We start from the raw sequence: 20,963 nt of genomic DNA on the forward strand, positions 1-20,963 counted from the left end.
AATGAAGTGTCGAACTGTTCAACATGTCTGACATATCAAGCAAGCAATCCTGCCGAGCCACTAAAGCCGCACCCAGTGCCAGACCGACCATATCAGAAAGTGGGGGCTGACCTCTTTGTGTCTGGAGGAAAGGACTACAGTGGGGCAAAAAAGTATTTAGTCAGCCACCGATTGTGCAAGTTCCCCCACCTAAAATGATGACAGAGGTCAGTAATTTGCACCAGAGGTACACTTCAACTGTGAGAGACAGAATGTGAAAAAAAAAATCCATGAATTCACATGGTAGGAGTATTCTTCTTCCTCCAAACACGACGAGTTGAGTTTATACCAAAAAGTTCTACTTTGGTTTCATCTGACCACATGACATTCTCCCAATCCTCTGCTGTATCATCCATGTGCTCTCTGGCAAACTTCAGACGGGCCTGGACATGCACTGGCTTCAGCAGCGGAACACGTCTGGCACTGCGGGATTTGATTCCCTGCCGTTGTAGTGTGTTACTGATGGTGACCTTTGTTACTTTGGTCCCAGCTCTCTGCAGGTCATTCACCAGGTCCCCCCGTGTGGTTCTGGGATCTTTGCTCACCGTTCTCATGATCATTTTGACCCCACGGGATGAGATCTTGCGTGGAGCCCCAGATCGAGGGAGATTATCAGTGGTCTTGTATGTCTTCCATTTTCTGATGATTGCTCCCACAGTTGATTTTTTCACACCAAGCTGCTTGCCTATTGTAGATTCACTCTTCCCAGTCTGGTGCAGGTCTACAATACTTTTCCTGGTGTCCTTCGAAAGCTCTTTGGTCTTGGCCATGGCGGCGTTTGGATGATGAGTTCAAACAGGTGCCATTCATACAGGTAACGAGTGGGGGACAGAAAAGCTTCTTACAGAAGACGTTACAGGTCTGTGAGAGCCAGAGATTTTCCTTGTTTGAGGTGACCAAATACTTATTTTCCACCCTAATTTACGAATAAATCCTTTACATCCTTTAATAAATCCTTGTCATCATTTTAAGTGGGGGAACTTGCACAATCATTTGCTGATTAAATACTTTTTTGCCCCACTGTATATTGTGGTCACAGACTACTACTCTTTGTATCCGGAAGTAGATTGCAAACAACAACAGCAGAGGCTGTAATCACCTCTATGAAAGCTGTATTTGCACGACATGGTGTGCCAAGTGAAGTTTTCACAGACAATGGACCACAATTCTCCAATATTAGGTTTGGACAGTTTGCCAAAGAATGGGACTGTGGTGGGGCGTGGTTTGCGGTGCCGTGCGGACGCACCTGCACGGCATCCGCAATCACGCCCGCCGTGTTAAAACACGGGGACTCAGGGGTTGGTGTGTGTGTGTGGTGTGACGTGAATTAAATAAAGTTGGCTCTGAACGTTGCTCCGTGGTCCCGCCGTGCCTTATTCACGCCACATTGGTGCCGAAACCCAGGAGGCGGCACGGCGGGTCCGTATCGGAGCCAGGGAATGGAGGAGCTGGCCCGGAGGGTGGCCGAAATGGCGGCCGCCCAGCGGGAGCAGGCGGCAGAGGTGCGTCGCCAGCAGGAAGAGCTGCAGGACCGGTCCGAGCGCCACCTGGAAAGGATTGGGGAGCTGGTGGCGCTGCTCTGGGCCTGGGCGCCACCCCTACAAGTGTGTCCCGAGGACAGTGAAGCGGTGGAGCGGTGGAGGAGCCGCTCCAATCGGAGGCGGAGGACGAGGCGGGCGAGGGTCTACACCTGCCGGAGGAAGAGGAGTCGCTCCACCCAGAGGTGGACGAGGGGCTGTGCCTGCTGGAGGCGGAGGCGCAGTGCGGGGAGCCGCTCCAAACGGGAGTGGCGGCGGCGGTGGCGGAGCAGCTGTGCGAGGAGACGGAGGTCCCTGCTCCAGGGCAGCCTGCGCAGCCGGAGTTGGAGGCAGAGGAGCGGGACAGCCCCGCTAAGCCGGGGGTCGGCGGGCTGGCTAGTCCAGCCTCGCTGCCACCAGTCGATTCTGCGCGCCTGACGTCTGCCCAGCCGCCTGGGTACAGGAGCTCACGGCCATGCCTGTGGGGCCGTGTCCGCTTGCTACGCGGCCGACCTCCGGACCAACTTCGCCGTTGCCGCTGGATGCGCGGGCGGCCACCAGAATGGACGCTTCCCCGTCGCTTGGGCTGGGGTGCCAATGTTTTGGGCCGAGTCTCGCCCCAGTTCGCGCGGGGGGGGGGGGAGTAGGTTCGGCCAGATTGCTCCCCGGCCTCAATCGGGCGATGGGGGTATGTGGTGGGGCGTGGTTTGCGGTGCCGTGCGGACGCACCTGCACGGCATCCGCACGGTACCGCAAACCACGCCCCACCACAGGGACTTTGTTCACACAACATCAAGCCCGCACTACCCACAATCTAATGGACTAGTGGAAAAGTCTGTCCAAACAGTGAAGAGGCTGATGAGTAAGGCGAGAGACAGTGGTGCAGACTTCTACCAAAGCCTGCTAGTATACCGCACAACGCCACTTGAGTGTGGTATGTCACCAGCACAGCTTCTTATGGGATCAAACCTGCCCATTCAGGATAATCTGCTTAAAACAAAAGAGGGAAACAGCGTGAAGAAGTTTAAGGAGCAACAAAAAGCAAAGCAGAAGTTCTATTATGACAGAGGAACAAAAAACCTACCTGAACTGCATGCTGGGGATCAAGTGAGATTCAAAGACAGAACCAACACATGGGCACAGAAAGCAACTGTTCTAAGGAAAGGCCAACCACGATCATACATCATTCAGACAGAAGATGGAGCTATGCTGAGAAGAAATCGCCGAGATCTTCTTAAGGGACCAGTAGTAGTGGAGCAGAGGTTGGAGGCTGCTGAACAACCCCAACACACACATGAGACACTATCAACTGAAACACCTATGCATACACAAGAACAAACACTGAGAAGATCTGTAAGACAAGTGAAGCCACCTTTGAGACTGATTGAACAGATGTAATGTGTTGACATGTTGTTTGGAAGATGATGTCATAGTATCTATGCAAGTTTCACAATGTTTGGTTACTAGTGTTGAATGGACCATAATTGTTGAAAACTACACTCTAAGAAATAAAATGTTGTATTTACTCCACCCAGTTATGTCAACCGGTTCCACACAACTGGGTTAGTGAAATATAAAATGTATGATACATTTAATTTGAACAAGAAATTTTAAGTACATCTGATAAGATTTGGATAATTAAATGCAAATCAAAAGAATCATGTTGTATTAGCTGAATATCATAATGTTGATATAACTAACCTTGTTGATTTAAATTGAGAAGACTAAATAAAACCTACTCAACCAAAACAAGCTGTACTTACTTTGAGAAATAACATGTTGTATTTACTCCACCCAGTTATGTCAACCGGTTCCACACAACTGGGTTAGTGAAATATAAAATGTATGATATATTTAATTTGAACAACAAATTTTAAGTAAATCTGATAAATCTACTCACCCAAAACACGCTCTACTGAAACTATAGGATTAAATCACTTTAACAGAATTGCAACTTAGTCTATTTAAGTTTGTAAATTAAATAAATCGAACACAAGTTTATTCAGTTAACCTAACTTTAATAACACTTTGTGTAAAACTTGTTGAAGCACACTTTGAGCAATTCAAATGCTTCTAGATCTTTTTCCCCAAACAATCTTTACATATATTCAAGTGCATTTTAGGTGCAGGAAGACAAGATACAGAATGTCATGTTAAACTGAAATTATTAAAACTGGAAAGTGTTGTGATTCCAACATTTTTAACATTAACATGACTTAATTTAAACTTGATTTGGCTACAATGAAAAGCCCACAATACAGCCCTGCAAACAGCAGGTAGAAATTACTTTTGTGTCATTTTTGTCCATATTTAGAAAAATAACCTTTGCTTCAAAACTTAAACTGAAGTCCAAAGTTAGGAGCAGTCTTTTTCAGTGTAGTTGGATGTTGGTAAAGGTTCAAGAACAAAGAACGCAGAAAAGTGAAAGGCCTTGCAGAAGTTCTTGTGGCAATTCAAACTGAACAGTTTATGAAGTGCAAGGAGAAGGGTTCGAGAACCTTAAAGTTCAGTGTCCTCTATAGTTCACTGCAGGCTGTTTCACTCAAGCAGTTTGTTTTTCAGAACCTGCACCTTCATGGATAGGTTGTTCCCATCCAACTCCATCAGCACCTTCTGAAGAAATTCAAATGTGTATTTCAGGTGCTTTGGGTAGCTCAGATTTAGACTATAGATTAGTCCAAGCAGGAGGGCACAACCCTTTGCCACATCACTAAGAGCTTGCAGCACAGTGCATCCTTCTATGATGACACCAATGTCCTCAGGTGTATCTGCAGAGTTTGCTCTCATGTCTGACAACATAGACTCCCAAAGTCAGCTGCTCTGTTTCTCTGCTTGCACCAAGATCCACATCCTTTAAATAAAAATTAAAAAAAAGATAAGTTAATTGCGTACATATACATATGGACAAGTAAGTCCACCTTCCATTTCCAATCCCAAATTTAAAAAAGGAAAATAACTGATCGTTTTCCTTTTTTAACTTACCAAGAATTCCTTGAACAGGTCATCTGGCTTTTCATTTAAGTAGACACAGACAGCTTTCAGAATGCATTCCTGTCAAACATCAACGCTGGGATTCTGGTGGAGATAAGAACTCAATATGAGAGAAGTTTCCTATTTTGGTTCCTTTCAACCTCTTTACAAAACAAAGTCAAAAATATTAACACATAGCAGATATGTGATTAAGCAATGTTTCATAACTCACATCAGTGATGTGCAGTGAGGTTCATGATTGGTAAGGCACTGACTCCTCTGTGTCAGATTAACAAATATATGAACCCAAAAATCGAAGCTTTTCAATTTTGACATTACGTGAAAGCTTTCATTTTTGCTTTAATCAATTCTAGATTGTTCAACAATATATTTAATAATTGTGCCCCTAAAAATATTAAAATTAAATAGAAGATTAGAACTGGGCAATATGGACTTAAAATCCTATCATGACATTTTGTGGATAACAATAAGTCTGTGAAGGTTCACAGTCATCCAGGTCATCGTAGTCTAAGGAGCTTGGAAAGAAAAGTGAAGCTTCTTCAGTGAAGATTTCTGACACTAAACCAGAAATCAACATGGAGTCGAATTCTTTCAAACAATGTAGCAACTTAATTGATGCACATTTCTAAAATACACTACACATTCATTTCATTCTTCAAACTACAGGATCGCTGGCGCTCCCAGTGGTCATTACTGATGTCAGGGAGCAGGTGCGGTAGATGGGAGTAATTTTAAAACTGTCGGTCTTAGTAGGCAAGTCTCATCTTAACAAGAATCGCAAAAGATTTTGGAAAATTACACCGAAGCAGGTTCAACAATATTTGTTAAATGTTTTCATACTTCTAACATGTGAGAGAGGTATACAAGCTAGAGTGTTAAAAAATTTGCCAGGCATCATTTGTTTAAAAAAAATGCAAAAGTATTCCCGAAAGTGTCAGATGTGTATTAGTTAGTATACATTAATCAAATTTGTCATCCTTAAATTGTTGAACTTACCAAATAATCCTCAGATGGCGATGGATTCTATCCAGGATGCTAAGCATATGCAAGTCTCAGTTGAAAATGGCGGATGATCAAACTTCCACACTGCACATGTGCAAACTCAGAAGTACGGAGAGCCTATTAGGACAATCCTCTTTAAATTAAAGTGCTCTTCATTTTAAATGAACTTTTTACATTGGATTTAATTTACTGCATTTTGTTGTATTGAAATATTATGTTGTTAATTAAATTCAAAACAACATACTTGTGTTTAAAGTTAAAAATCAATTGGTGGCATTAGTTTTAACATGAAGCATTTACATAATGCTACCAACATCAGTGTGTCATTTCTTAGAGTGTAGTTGTGTTGTTAACGTTACTTTGACAAAGCCTGGTTTAACAAGTAAAAACAACAAATAGAGACTGTTTGTGTTTGTGAAAGTAGGTATGTTATTTTATTGAAGGAAGATGTAATGATAACAGCAAATCCTTATTTGCCTAGTATCATGTTTTATGTTGTTAATACTCCTAGACTGTAGGGGGAGCTAGAGAGCAGAGGGAGTTACCTCGGAGTAGACTGTGATGGCGAAGATTTGTTTACATGTGAACCACAGTTCGATAAAATACCTTCTCTTCAACTAATGGTGTCATTCTTAAGAACCCACAACAACATAAAGAAACAAGACAACCTGAACATAACACAACATGGCGACAGACAACTGCAAATACCACGCTCACCAACTTACATCTTTCGCCATAACACCCATACTCAATACTGCCTGGCTAACCCTAGAACAAATTCTACACCACATTTTCTGAAGGTGCAGGTTGCCACTAACATAACATACACTTATAGTGCTACTTAACATACTAGCATTCTGCAGATGATACACTGACGCTCTAAGGAGCTTGGAAAGAAAAAAAACATCTGGACTTCTTTAAGTTGCTTGAAGACGTTTCACCTCATTCAAGAAGCTTCTTCAGTTCTACGGTCAAATGGTGGATATTTAAGCCCTGTTGGAATATCCCTCCAAGAGGGACAATGGAATGGTAAATGGCCTGGATTTGTATAGCGCTTTTCTAGTCCCTAAGGACTCCAAAGCGCTTCACACTACATTCAGTCATTCACCCATTCACACACAGGCGATGGCAAGCTACATTGTAGCCACAGCTGCCCTGGGGCGCACTGACAGAGGCGAGGCTGCCGGACACTGGCGCCACCGGGCCCTCTGACCACCACCAGTAGGCAAACATGGGGTTAGTATCTTGCCCAAGGATATTTGGCATGCAGTCAGGAGGCAGCCTGGGATCGAACCACCGACCTTCTGATTAGTGGCTGACCTGCTCTGCCGCCTGACCCCCTACTGATCCTCTATCTAATCACACAAGCCAAGTTGTGAAAATGGGTGTAGGTCACAATCAGCCAAGGTTTCAGGTGAGCTCATTGTGAAACCTAGCCCCACCCTATCATGTGATTTCCTGAGGTCAGATGGCCCAGGATGTGAATGGGCGTTAAGGCGTCTGGGAAGGGATCTCAAAACTGGATTATAGATGGCAGACAGTTGGTGTCGTAAACCACCACCTCTGTTCAAAGATGGTCGCTCACAATGGAAAGAGTGACCTTTGTCCTTTAGATGCAGATGGACCGCCGAGTCTTGTCCCGTGAAGGTGGCTCTTCTATGTTGTTGTGTTCCTTCTTTTTTCCTTCAGACTTAGAGGGAACATTTTCTGCCCGGTCTTGTGAGGTCCTGATTAGTCCAAGTTTTTGACTCCCACCACCCTCTGAAACACAGAGGACGTACTGGTCCATGTGTGAGGGCTTCCAGTAAACTTCCGGTAAAACTGACACTCATTACAACAAAATACCACAAAATGACATCGTCACAATCATCTCAAAACGAGGTCGAACAGTTGTTACTCAACTTATGGGAGTTTTAGAACCACTTTGGTAACATAAAAGTAGCCAATGATGAAAAAACTGGATTAATAGAGAAGACACTGCAGTTTGCGTCTTGCTCAGGCTGGAGCTCATTTATGTCTGAACCGCGCAGACATAAATACTGCGCATGCAGTAGTTGCACAGCAATGCAAGAGCACCATCTACTGACATAATGAGGTACAACCGCGGTAAGGAAATGCAAGGGGGGGGAGGGGAGTCTTTTCCTGGGATAATGGTAACCGTTGCTCTGCATAGAGGTTTTGGCATTGGTCCTCTGGGATTTTACAAACTTACAAAATAGTTAGTGTAGCAAGATGTTATATGTTAGGTTTTGTATTGTTGATTGTCATTTATGCTTAGAAATATTTACTTATGTATGCTTAGAGTTTTATAATTAGTTTTAGATTGGTAGAGGTTTGATCCTTAATAGTCTGCAAACTTTGTGTGCACACCTACATCCTGGGAGCATGGGAAGAGGTCGTACCTTGTCTTATTGTTTTATGGTCGGATAAACGTGGCTATATCTGTTTTATGCTAAGTGCCTTTTGTTTAGATGAACTGCTAGACTTCCAGACCAGCAGGTTTAGGGAAGTCATTTATGGGGTCACACTCTGACCCCACACACACACACACACACACACACACACACACACACAGGCAAGGTACTCTTTGTTTGTATGTAGACGTCATATGTTAATGACCCTATGCATATTCATGTAACCACAATAAAAGGAGTGCTATGGGGAACCTGGCTGAGAGTCTGACGGAGGTCAAGTGGTGGGACGATACTTGGCTCCAGGCAGGTCTCCCTCATGCATGAGTAACACGAAGAACTTTGCCTACTTGGTGTTCAATGCTTTTGCTGTGTAATTATATTGTCTTCAACGTTCCAGCGAATAGGTTCAAGCTACAAACCTATCCTTATATTTCATACATTATGTATGTAAGTTGTGCCATCTCTTTCAAGTCCTTTGGCACTGACATTCTGCATCTTAAAAGAGTTTACAAAAAAAGAGTTTACATCAAAAGTATCTATTTGTTTTATGGTCCTGCTGTAAGGAGAAAATCAGTGGGTTTGTGTTGTGTCTGTTATTCAGACAGTAGGGATGTGACGTTAAAGCACTTTAAATGCTGTACGTAATGTCGTGACTTTCAGAAAAATGGTACGACCGATGACCTCTCAACCAGCCAACTAACCAACCAACTAAACCTTTACAACAACTCAGTTGTTTAGCACACTCACAGGCGCCTCTAGAGGAGCAGTTCCTCTACTATGGTCTCTTTTATTTTATTTTCTTGTCCACATTAGCCTGTAGTTGCCTGACAGACATTAATTTTCTCATCACAAACACTTCTCCATCTTTTGACATTTACATGACATTTTGCCCTGCAGTTTGCAAATTTTCATCCCCAGAATTTTGAGGTGATGGAAATACATTTGCACAAGCCATCCTCAAATTGTACATATTTCTCACCTCCGTGAATGACAGTGACACTGCAATTTAACTTGTCAACATGCGAAGGACATATACAACTGCCTTCAGTGAGAAATGTCAATCATGATGACGACCTGCTTTATTCCGTTTTTAATTAACTGTTGGTCCCTGCCTCAGAAACCACTCAAAACCCCAGGACCATCACTGAGCTGTGTGATGATGACAGTGTAGAGACAAGCTACTCTGTTTTATGTTCATGGCATGGTGCTCACTGACCCAGTGAAGCTTTTGTGAATTAAATACATCAAACATTAGCACTGGATGTTGTTTCTTCACTTTACATTCTACTCTGGAATTGCTTTGTGACAGAAAACTTAATGATAGAACTTAATGATTCTGTCATTGCTAATTTATGATGGACACAAATACACATTTTAATCAAACCACATCAAATTTAGGTGGTAAGGCCACAAAATCCCAAGGACACATGAGCTGAAATCAACATATAGGCAGACATTTTCCACAAGACACTAGTTTTTGTGTCAAAAGTTTGCATCGTTGATTTAAAAGATGCTATAACAAAATAGAACATTTGTCAGAATTGATTTACAAAATTAAAAAGCTACAAAACAGTGAGAAAAAAAAGACATAAGTTCCATTTTGCTGCAGAAGCAGTGCACATAAACACACTTTTATTTTTAACCTTTTTATCCGAAAGTTGCACTCATCACTTTTACCAGCACTCATTGGCAGGGCTTTTATATGCTTAGCCTTTAATCTGGCAACCAAGGGGATTGTTATAAATTCCTACCTTCCCCTTTTGAGTGTTCTCTCTATATCACAACAATATTTTCTGCAGCACTTGAAGGCAGAATCATCACGGCTGGAAGAGAACTGAACTGTTTTTCCATGATGGTTCTTAATAATAACAGAAAAATACAAACGTGATGAAAGCTTTCCTTGAAGTCTGTTTAAAAATAACAGGTACATGAGCTCAATTTGACAAAGCACCAAACTTAATAAAGAATTCAGGCTACAAAGTGAGCAGTTAGTTTGCACTTGATCCTACTTCCACTTTTAAATAATCGAAGATGGGACGAATCAATAATGCATAGTTTTCTGGTGGGTCTCTGCAGGCACTCAGCAGCGTGTTTCTGCCCAAAGAACAGCTGACAGCAGCATAAACAACACTTGCTGTATCTGAGGGAAAAGGTTGACAGTGTTGCCCTTTCCATGACTGTACGTGATAGAATGGTGAGTGAGTGTATGAGAGAGGCTTTGTGTGACCTTAGCAGTTTGTGATTTAAGTGTTGGTCTCTATGTGTACCTGTATGTGTGTCCATGTAGCCTGATGAGTTTCTGTTGGCCTTTGGTGAGTGCAGCGAGTGTCTGATAAAACATTCCAACTCACAGCACAAGCCACAAGAGCGTGTTCCTTCCTAAAGTGAATGATATGTTTTGCAATTTTAAAGAAACTGATCCAGACTAGGACCAACATTTCAAGGGTTTTCTGCAAATAGTCCACGTCTCTGCCAAATTTCACAAAGTTTGGCTTTGTGGCTTTTTACTAATCTTTTCGATAAACAGACAAACAAACAGAAAGCCTTAGCGTTGGCTCTGTTCTTTACAGAAAAGTAATCTAGCATACTGACATCAGTCAGGAAAACCTTTGAGCATTTTACACTGAGAAAAAAAGCGCATAACTATCTTTGTTTTAATGTTAGCTACACAATGTTAGCTACACAATGTTAGCTACACAATGTTAGCTACACAATGTTAGCGTGTCTTTCACATTTGTGACATTATAGCTCAGCCTCGCGGCAAAATGTGAATAATGTTTGTTTAATGAATTAAAATTGTTTCATTTGCTCATTTGCTAGGTTTTTCTTGATTTACCGGTCAATCTACGTCCCTACCCTCACCTCTGGTCACTAACAAAACGTGACAAAAGCATGGATGCAACACTCAATCACAGATTTTTTTTTAGAGGAGTGGACAATAAAATGAACGTGAGTGAAGAGCTACTTGACCTCCAGAGCCTTAAGGGCCAAACAAGAAGAAACAGATTTATTTGCTGCTGTTTGTTCTGCTGTAGATGACATGAAACTACCGTGCAAAAAAGTCACTGCTATTATTGCGGATGGCGCACCTGCCATGGCTGGGGAGAGAAATGGATTAAGAACCCTAGTCTGTAACAAAGTCAGCAAATAAGGAGGTAGAGCTATAAAACTCAACTGTATTATTCACCAACAAGTACTCTGTGCTAAACATTTAAAATATGACCATGTTATGAAACCGGTGATAAATAGCTGCAGCTGGAACTCATTGAGCTGCAGTGTGACACCGAGTATCGCATGCTTGTGCGAGAAGACATTCTTGGTCATGAAAATGACCAAGAACCGTGTGAGGCGGAGATTAAGGCTGTTTAACTCCTCTCTGGAGGGGAGAGGGAGGGGAAACAGGAGGACAAAGGAGGGGGGAACAACTAAGCTGTAGTGCCTCTTCACCTCACTGTACAATACCTTGTGCAATACTTTTTGTAAATAGTCAACAGTGCAATAGACTCAATACTTGAAATGTGCAATTCACTTGTATTTTTATTTTTTATTCCTATTTATTCTATTTATCCCCTTTGTATATTTTATTTATATTTGTCTCTGTATTTATATGTGTGTGTGTGTGTGTGTGTGTGTGTATATATATATATATATATAACAATTCTGTAACTGTAACTTCGGTCGTTGCTGTGCTTTTTGGAAGTCGAATTTCCCAGAGGAACCCACCCGAGGGATTAATAAAGTTCTATCTTATCTTATCTTATCTTATCTTATCTTATCTTAAGTGACTCTCACTTGTGTGACATTTTGCTCATCAAAACCGCTGTTTTTGAGCTAAACCCAAGGCTGGACTGGGACAAAAAATCGGCCCGGGCATTTTGACTAGAGACCGGCCCACCAGGATAAAGATTGAAAATGTGACGTCATTCAGGGGTAAAACCGCAAAGAATTCTGGGAACTTGTGGCAAGAGGTACTAGCGCACGCAGGCTTTCAATTGAACTCAGTTACAAAGCGATAAAAAGAAACCCAAAAAATGGCAAGAAGCTGTTGTATTATTAACTGCAATAGCCGGTCGCATGACAGCCACGGGAAGCCGACGGGTAAAGAGATCGTTTTTTTTTTAATCGGATTACGTTGTTGAAGAGAATTTTTTTAAGCCATGTTTCCGAAGTAAGAACCGACGGATGGTCTGGATATACCAAATATAACGTCTCAGAACACTCCAGCTCACATGTTAGTCTGCTCCAAGCATTCCCACAAAGGTCAGAGTTTTGTAGTAGTTAATACGTCATTTTTCTTAACATAATTGGTGATATAGGTTACAAGCAAGTCTGGCGCTGAACAGAAATTGTCGCGCTATGCTCCTTTATTTATTGTGCATAAATAGTGAATTGTCCTGACACAATATTGCGTTTTGCTTCTGTTATTACCATGGTACATTGACAAAAACATATACTTTTATTCACAGGATAAAACAGTTGTTTTGTATCACTAATTGTCCAGTGCGATTACAACATACAATATTATTGTCACTGCTACATTTCTGTAACACGTACCAGAAATTATTTCCACTACTAATTAATTACCGTTGAGCTCAAAGGTTATATTAATAAACGGTTAACGAATGTGTATTTATGACGACGATTTGTGAGACTGGTAAACTTACCTTTGAAAGTAAAATCTCAGCCCACACAAATATATCAACAACAGTGATCACAAAACGGTGTATAACTGAACACAGTAGTGCAATTTTTAACCAGGTCTTCCCATTAACACCTGACCTGTCCAGAGGGTCAGTCAATGAGCTTGTCAATAGCTTCAATGCTAACATGTTAAATGTAATGGACACTATTGCTCCCATTAAGGTGAAGGTTATCTCTGGAAGGAAAAAGTCTCCATGGAGAAACTCCACACTGGTGAAAAATGAAAAAAGAGAGTGTAGGAAAGCTGAGCGCAGATGGAGAAAAACAAACCTCCAGGTTCATTATGACATTTATAAAGAGAAACTTCACAATTACAATTTACAACTGAGGAATGCAAGGAGGTCCTACTTCTCTGACATCATCACTAAAAACAGCCATAATGCTCGGGTCTTATTTTCTACAGTTGACAGGCTAACAAACCCTCCTGTGTCAGTGGCAGCTGAACTTCATTCGACCATGGCCTGCAATGACTTTGCCAAATTCTTCACTGAAAAAAATCCAAAAAATTAGACAAGCAATTGGTACATCAACAGCAGATCCAGGATATGTACTGTGTCCACCAAAAAACTGTTTAAACACCATGAAACAGTTTCAACCTATTAACAGCAAAGACCTGGAGGACATCTTAGGTAAACTGAACTCCTCCTCCTGCTGTTTAGATGTCCTGCCAACAAGTTTTTTCAAAAAGGTCTCAAAGACTTTAGAGTCAGACCTGTTACAGATCGTCAACTTTTCTTTATTATCAGGTGTGTTTCCAGAATCACTAAAAACTGCTGTAATCAAACCTATACTGAAAAAGGACAATCTTGACAAGACACAAATGAACAACTACAGGCCGATCTCAAATCTCCCGTTTTTAAGTAAGATCATTGACAAACCAGTTTCTCAACAGTTCAGTTACTTCTTAAAACAGAATAATTGCTACGATGCCTTCCAGTCAGGTTTTAGACAGAACCACAGCACTGAAACCGCTCTGACCAAAGTGTTTAATGACATATGTCTGAATACAGACAGTGGAAAAATGTCAGTCCTAGTTTTACTGGATCTCAGTGCAGCATTTGATACAGTTGACCACAACATATTACTCAAACGACTGGAGAACTGGACAGGTCTTTCAGGAACTGTACTAAACTGGTTCAAAACATACGTAGAAAACAGGAAATACTTTGTATCAATAGGTAACTTCACATCTGAGCAGACAAGTATCACATGTGGAGTTCCCCAAGGTTCCATCTTGGGACCCCTTCTGTTTAACATCTACATGCTCCCACTGGCACAGATTATAAAGAACAACAAAATAAACTACCACAGCTATGCAGATGACACACAAATATATATCACAATGTCACCAGGAGACCGAGGCCCTGTACAGGCTCTTGGTAAATGCATTGAGGAAATCAATGACTGGTTGTGCCACAATTTTCTCCAGCTAAACAAAAACAAAACTGAGGTAATAGTCTTTGGCGCCAAAGAAAAACGATTACAGGTCACCAGAGAACTTCAATCTATACATCTAAAAACCACAAACCAGGCGAGAAATTTGGGTGTAGTGATGGATGCAGCCCTAAACTTAGAAAAACACATTAAGACAATAACAAAGTCAGCTTACTATCACCTCAAGAATATATCAAGGATAAAAGATCTGATGTCTCAACAGGACCTGGAAAAACTAGTCCATGCATTCATCTTTAGTAGGCTTGATTACTGTAACAGCATCTTTACAGGTCTACCTAAAAAATCAGTCAGACAACTACAGCTCATTCAGAACTCTGCTGCTCGAGTCCTCACTAAGACCAAAAAAGTGGACCACATCAGTCCAGCTCTGAGGTCTTTACACTGGCTGCCTGTCTGTCAGAGGATAGACTTTAAAGTTCTGATGCTGGCCTATAAAGCTCTGAATGGTTTAGGACCAAAATACATCAATGACCTCCTGACCCAGTATGAACCATCCAGATCCCTCAGGTCATCTGGATCCGGTCTTTTATCAGTTCCCAGAGTCAGAACCAGACACGGAGAAGCTGCATTCAGCTTTTATGCTCCTTATATCTGGAACAAACTCCCAGAAAGCCTCAGATCAGCTGAAACACTCAGTTTATTTAAATCCAGGTTGAAGACTCACCTGTTCTCAGCTGCATTTGAATAAAGCACCAAATCCACACTTTAAGCTTAAATTTCAAAACTTACATTTAACTACTGATTTTATCTACTGTTCTGATTTTATCTGTTTTGATTTTATATACTGTTGTTTGTTTGTTTGTTTGTTTGTTTGTTAATTAGTTAGTTAGTTTATTTGCTTGTTTTAATCAATTTTAAATCATGCTTTTTATTTGTTCTTGTTTCTAATGTCTCTGTAAAGCACTTTGAATCACCTTGTTGTTGAATTGTGCTATACAAATAAACTTGCCTTGCCTTGCCTTGCCTTGCCTTGTTCGTACGATGGTCTTTCATTCTACACGGTGCATTTCAAGGTCCTGTACCCATCCGTCAGTAAACTGTACCTGGGCTTGTTGCAGTGACCTGAAGTTACTAAACTTCATGAGTGTATGCACTCACTGCAAGAACCGTATAATTATAAATCTGAGCGTGGTGAAAGTTGGGCAGCACGCTAACGTCTTTTGTCCACTCTGTGTGCTCGTAAGGGTCTGACCCTTTCACTCCTTTGATTTTTCCTTGTATCTTTTCTTTGTCTTTTCGTCGAGTCTGTCTTTGTACGGACCGGCATTGTTCTCCTTTTGTTTTGTGCATTCCTTTTTTGTGCGGCAAAGAAAAAACAAGAAGGTATTGGAACCAGAGAATTAACGTTTTGCGGTGCTGCAAATGCTTGCATTTGATGCGGTACTTGGATTGTTTTGCCACTAATTCCCGGCATGCAATGCGCGGAAATCACGTGATTGCTAAACAAGGGGGAGGGTGCATCCGGCCTCCTCGGCTGTAATTGGTCCAGCCCAGAGTCGATCATGACCAATTGGCCAATCCAACACCTTTCATTATATATACCCTTCCTAAAAAAATAAAATAAAATAAAAAATAAATCCATCGGCCCATAAAAACAAAAAATCGCCAGCGGCCCACCGGGCAAATGCCCGGTGTGCCCGATGGCCAGTCCAGCTATGGCTAAACCTGGGCCATTTACTTCAGTCAAGGTTTAATTATCACCCTTCACATTAGTGCAGGCAAGTTATTTGTTTAGTTTTTTAGTCTTTTTTCGTCGTTGTTGTTGTTTCAATTAACACTCAAACCAGGTCTCCTAAACCCTACAAATTAAATAATAAAATCAAATTCGGTCCGGCAGCCGGTTTTTCAATTTCGTATCTTTGATCAGAGTTAAAAATTGAAATAATAAAAAACACATCCATTTTTGGTTTTGATGTTTTGTACTTTTGAATATGTTAACTCTTAATGTTATTTTCCTGTTCACATGTTTTGAATTTAGATGTTTAATTTTTCTTCATTTTGTGTGTTTTTCAAATACATGATTTTGGCAAAAACGTTTAATAATAAATGATTCATAATAAAAAAAAAATCATAATAAAATTTGTGTGTGAAAAAAGGGGGAAAAAATTATAAAGTCGTTCGTTTGCATTTAATGTTATTGGTTCAAAATATTTCAGGCTGAATGGTCGGCCCCCACACATTCTCACCTTCCCAAATCTGGCCCTCTTTGCAAAAAGGACACCCCTGGCTTACGCTGCTGCCCCTGTGACCCTAGATAAGCGGAAGAAGATGGATAGATGGTTTCATTTGTGTTTTTGGACACTAGAAAGCAGTGGTGGTGTGGAAAGCCACTTTCTACACCTTCATATTTTTAAATATGTGACATACTGGTGACCGGTCCATGGTGTATCTGACCTCTCACCCTTTAGCAGCTGGGATAGGGACTGAAAACTCTGCGACCCTGAACTGGATAAAGGGTTAAGAAATTGGATGAAATGTATTATCAAATAAATTTATCAACAGGCAGATGTGATTATGAGGGTGGAAAAGGAAAAGAATTTTTCTTATTTTCTTTGCTATCGTAAACAGTTGTTTTTGTCTTTTTGCATGAATTACAATTTTGAATACACCTCCATCAAAGAAGCTATTTTGTGTGCCACAGTCCTTTTGCACAAGCTGGCGTAATGTGTGAGAATTTCATCTGTGCAGCCAAGCAAGGAACAGAAAGAAAGGAAATTATACAGTGTGACAGAAGAATATGAAAGGTTAAAATGAAAAGGCAATCAATCAAAAAAGACACTTTTGCATTTATCACGGTGAGGTGAAGGTACAACGTGGAAGACTGCGCATGCTGAGACAATATTTTCTTTCCTTCTCCTAAAGGTACGTACCCCTGAAGTGTTCCTAAACATTATCAGTTTGAGACACAAAGACTAAAATAGCCACTAAGTCTCATGTTGCATGTATACGGCACTTTTTAATTTTTTGTTTGTTTGTGAAGAGGGAATTAAAGATAAACAGTTAAATACACTCACCAGACACTTCATTAGATACACATTGTCAGTACCAGCTGTTGAAGCAGCTAGGAGTAGCCATAATCTGCCTCTTTAACTTAACTTGCTTTTAGCCCAGCAACTAGCATAACCAAAACCACCATGGTAGGCACCTACCAGTGAGGATTATGCACTGTTCATGAAAGCTAACAAAGGGATTGCTGGCAACTCTTCAATGATTTGAAAAAGAAAAGCTCAGTGCTGTCCAGCTGTAATGTGTGTTGACAGGGCACACAGATAGTCCAAAAAGTTAGTCTTGTTCAGTGCAAATCTCCATGTGAGTGAAGTTGCCCCCCCCCCCCCTTCTTCAAATCCAACAAAAGTGGTATCAAACGTTTGTGCTACGTTTGTGCTGGTTTGTGCTGCAAAAATTTTCATTTGTGCTGCTATCATTTTAAAGATATTAATAAAAATTTCTAGAGGTCATCAGAGTTCAACCAGCCTCTCCACATTGATGGAATCAAACAAAATTGATGTCAAAGGCTTGTGCTACGTTTGTGCTGCAAACATTTTCGTGTGTGCCGCTATCATTTTAAAAATATTAATAAAATAACATCTTCATACGTGCTTAATCATCCAGGTACGTAAATCCCAAAAGGTTGATTCTGTTCATCTGGACATTTTCAGTGGGATAAACGTATGGAATCAGAACAATGCCACCTTGAAACAAAACCGAAAAAAATATTGAAACCGAAAAAAAATATTGTAACTGAAATAAATGTACTGAAAAATCTTGTATTGAAACCGGAAAAAAAATTGATAGTGAAAAACAATCAATTGAAACTGTAATTTTTTTGTTTTCACTTACAATTTTTTTTTCAGTTTCAATCCATTTTTTTTTTTCGGTTTCAATCCATTTTTTGGTTTTAATCCATTTTTTTCGGTTTCAATCCACTTTTCGGTTTCATATGGAAGCCTGTTTCCGCCACTAAAAAAAAAAAAAAAAGATCCATGAAATTTCGAGTTATTTTCTCTAAATTTCGGGTTATTAACTCAAAATTTCAAGTTAGCGCTGCCAATAAGAAATCTATGTGGCTGATGTCATTTCCTTGTTACCCAGAAGGATATGATAACTGGATAAAAGGTATACAAAAACAGTGTGACATACAAAGTTGAATAGAATGCAACGTGAGGGTTAACCAAAGGTACCTATAAGGTTTCTGTTACACGCTAATGACACCTGTTACGTCTGATGAAACAGACGTTTTGCTGAAAGCATGCGTAATAAGTGTACAACACTATATAAAACAAAATCACAAATCACCCAAAACAGGGAATATGACTGACAACTATATAAATAAGGAACAAAACCAATAAAACTGTAACCAGACAACTGAGAAAATGTGGGATTGACTGTATTGTGATGCTGATTGTAGTTACAGTGCAAATGGACACTTAAAAATGCAGTTCCCACTTCTCCACCATAGTCAGAGCTCATAATGTAGGTAAGCACAGATACTTTGATGATAATATGGTGGCTTTATAATAGGTAATTTTAATTTACATCCTTCCTTACAGCATGGGAGACTTGACTGAATTCTTGAAACAAAGAGAAGTCTCTGAGGAAATTATACAGACCTTGGAGAATGAGAAGGTACTTAATTCCAACAAGATACTGGTTGAAATGCAACTTTTCCTCATTGTTCTTAAGTTAAAAATAGGATTGTATTTTCAAGGCTGGTATTTTTAATAAATCAAATTATTTTTCCATCTTTAGATTGATGCCAGTGTCATAAGTCTAATGACAGATGAGGAGCTGAAGACTTATTTGCCATCATACGGTGATCGTCTAGCAGTATTTGGATTTTGCAGACATAGGGGCAGCAGCCGCAAGTCAGCGCTTTTTGAATGGCTGAAATCCAAACTGTCCAAAAGAAAATTATCTGAAGAGGATGGCAGTAGCACACGGCAAGAAGAACATTCCCAAACAACCCAAAAAAGAAATGCTCTGAAGAGAAATAGAAAAATAGAAATAGGATGGATGCATTATGATGAAGACACTGAGGTTTTCAAGCAGGTTAGAGCTAGATGAGGAGGAGGAACAAGAAAAATAGGCATTTGCAAGGATGCCAAGAAAAGGGACATATTACAGGTTGCAACAGGCCTGTTCTTTCCAGATGGAGGAAACATTCCAGGGGCCCTTAACAGATTTTGACTGTGATCTGAAGGATTATCAAGAGATGATAGTCCATGATGCATTGACAGTAGGAGAACTTTATCATGTTACAAAACTAAATATCCTCAGGTTCTACCTCACCACAAAGAAAAAACAAAATGACAGCCTTCAGAGCTCCAACCCAGGTTTGCATCCATCTTCAGAAATTGAAGTCCTCAAAACCAAACCTCTTCTTTTACTGTCACTACAGTCCAAACATCTGCTCCATTTGAAACAATCAGCCATGATGTGACACTCCAAACGATAACCTTCCACAATCTTCCACGCAGTCTCTAAGTGCTAACACTTCTCACAGCAGTGACATTATTTTTGTTGGCCCCTTTTCTGACAGTGAGCCAATACATTTGGATGACACCCTGATTTTTTCTCCACAACCTGGTCCATCCAGTGAGACAGTGAGGAGAGTAGTGGTGGTCCACAGAGGGCAGGTAATGTCAGAGCTCATTTCACATTTTAGTGATAAGGACCTTGAAGATGTCGACATCAAAATCCAGGTCTTACTGCCTGATGGAACACCTGAAATGGCCCATGACGATGGGGGAGTTGTGAGAGATTGTCTTTCAGAATTCTGGAAAGAATTCTATGACCAGTGCACCACTGGAAACGTTTACAAGGTGCCCTTCATAAGGCATGATTTTGGGCAACCGGAGTGGGAGAGTGTGTGCAGAATCATTGCATTTGGATGGGTTAGAGAGAAATATCTGCCTGTGAAAATTGCACCTGCCATTCTGGAACAAGCTGCCTTTGGATATGTAAAGAGTGATATTGTGGAGAATTTCTTTAAGTTCATGCCTGACTCTGAGCGTACAGTGTTAGAGGCGTGGCGATCAGACTTTAGCACCGTGGACCAAGAAGAACTTATAGACATACTTGATAACCACAGCTGCAGAAAGATACCAACAGCCTGCAATGCCACTGAAGTCCTATTGGAGCTTGCACACAAAACACTTGTCCAAGAGCCTGCCTATGTTATTGAACAGTGGGCAAGAACACTCAGCACTGCATGGGAAAGCCTTTGTGATTTATCTTCAGTTTATGAAACCCTCCAACCAACTGTGAGAAAAGCTCCCAAGTGTCTCACTTTCCCTGAAACAATGACGGCTCACCAGAAGCTCATTATCTGACTACATATGTGAAGAATACTGAGAAGGAACATTTGTGTTTGTTCCTCAGGTTTTGCACAGGTTCAGATTTACATCTGGGAAAGAACATCATCATTGGGTTTAACGAACTGGAGCTGTCGATAAATTATGACAGCTATCCTGACTTCAGATCGGAGATGAACAGTGTGTTGGAATCAAATGTGTGGGTTATGGACATTATCTAAAGGTTTGATTCACGGACAATGGCTTAAAAGCCATTGTTGTTTTACAACAGATTATATTTGAGTTGTGAACTAAAACTAAAGTGTTCCCGTGTGAATGTCACAGCAAAGGTTTCAGGTGTTTAAAAACTGAGTTCCAAGAAAAAGTCTTTGGTGAAATACCACTGTAATGCAATTTGAGGTACTTCTTTGTGTTTCTGTGTTTTCCTATTACAACTGAGGCAATATTTTTCTAAACACTTGTGAAATGCATTTCTGCAGAGGTCTCAAAGTGGCAGTCTGGAGACCATTTATAAGCATTCCCATTTCCTC

At 40.8% G+C, this 20,963-nt stretch overlaps 1 long non-coding RNA gene and 1 pseudogene across 1 annotated transcript; one reads left to right on the top strand and one right to left on the bottom strand.

The window, feature by feature from the left end:
- Positions 1-3,797: 3,797 nt before the first annotated feature.
- On the bottom strand, positions 3,798-5,671 carry LOC146717134 (uncharacterized). The gene is made up of 3 exons (XR_014921858.1): positions 5,544-5,671; positions 4,539-4,631; positions 3,798-4,407 (listed from the first exon to the last, which is right to left on the bottom strand). It is a non-coding gene; the product is annotated as an uncharacterized LOC146717134 (long non-coding RNA).
- Positions 5,672-18,670: 12,999 nt separating this feature from the next.
- On the top strand, positions 18,671-20,705 carry LOC146717135 (uncharacterized; annotated as a pseudogene).
- The last annotated feature ends 258 nt before the right edge of the window (positions 20,706-20,963 follow it).

The sequence above is a fragment of the Copadichromis virginalis genome, linkage group LG2 (genome assembly GCF_057382275.1).
Source record: "Copadichromis virginalis isolate Kocher_CV1m ecotype Utaka linkage group LG2, C_Virginalis_male_GT1.1, whole genome shotgun sequence".
NCBI classification, from domain to species: Eukaryota; Metazoa; Chordata; class Actinopteri; order Cichliformes; family Cichlidae; genus Copadichromis; species Copadichromis virginalis.